The sequence below is a fragment of the Odontesthes bonariensis genome, chromosome 11 (assembly GCF_027942865.1).
Source record: "Odontesthes bonariensis isolate fOdoBon6 chromosome 11, fOdoBon6.hap1, whole genome shotgun sequence".
Taxonomy (NCBI): Eukaryota; Metazoa; Chordata; class Actinopteri; order Atheriniformes; family Atherinopsidae; genus Odontesthes; species Odontesthes bonariensis.
Window position 1 is genome coordinate 25,180,091 of NC_134516.1, and position 991 is coordinate 25,181,081.

Here is a 991-nt window from a genome sequence, read left to right on the forward strand (position 1 = left end):
TCTTCCATCTGTCTGATCCCACATTATCCCAAAGCCTGTGAGCTTTTCCATTCCTGACCACACATCCCTCACACTGTTCTGCTGCAGAGAGTTTCCCACCGACTTGCTCTCTTCCTTTTTTCTTCACACTCCTCCTTAACTCCCTGTTTTCCTCCATGAAGGCCTTCTTCTTTATGCTCAGTGGCTGCAACACAAGTTCACATCAACCAGGCGTTTGTTCAGAAAACAGCGTCACAGCTTTGGACTCAGGAAGTGTTTCAGATGTCAGCTGTCACTCAGACACACTCTCATAGGGCCTGGATAGCTCAGTTGGTAGAGCATCAGACTTTTAATCTGAGGGTCCAGGGTTCAAGTCCCTGTTCAGGTGTAGAAATGTAATCTCCCACTTAACCTGTACTTCCCTCTATGCCTGCACTCTGTTTCTACACTGTCACCTCTGACAGAGCCTGGCTGAAGCTTTTCCTTCTATGTAGCTTTAATGTTAGCTGCATCGTTATATCCTCATTTGTAAGTTATAGAAACTATAGAATAATTCTATAGAAACTATAGAAATCACCTTAAATAGGCCAGCTGCAGAGTGTTGATCACATTCACTGAAACTACAACAGGTTAAGAGCATTTATCATGAATAGTTCTGCTTTATATCAGGGCTTCTTTTCACTTAGATTTCACTATTTGGACAATCTGTAATGAATGAACACCCAGAACAGAACACAAGACATTACAGAGATAAATCAGCGTTGGTGCAGTTTAAACAACAAGGGCATTGTTTGCTTCATTTAAGTGGCAATAAAACAAAGCACTTCATCAGAAAAATCAGTGTCAGAAATATATTTTGTAAAGGCCTCAAGAGACATAGATGTTGGAGGAAGTTGCGTAAACTGTGATGATGTCACAAGTTCAGTCGCAGTGGTGCTTCCAGCTTCTCTGGAGTTTGGTGTGTTCCACATAAGGAGCAGTATTCTTTAGTATTCATTCAACTACTTACAAG

The 991-nt window shown here is 41.6% G+C and overlaps 1 non-coding gene across 1 annotated transcript; it reads left to right on the plus strand.

Moving 5' to 3' along the window:
- The first annotated feature begins 294 nt into the window (after positions 1–294).
- trnak-uuu (transfer RNA lysine (anticodon UUU)) lies at positions 295–367 on the plus strand. Its single transcript has one exon. It is a non-coding gene; the product is annotated as a tRNA-Lys (tRNA).
- The last annotated feature ends 624 nt before the right edge of the window (positions 368–991 follow it).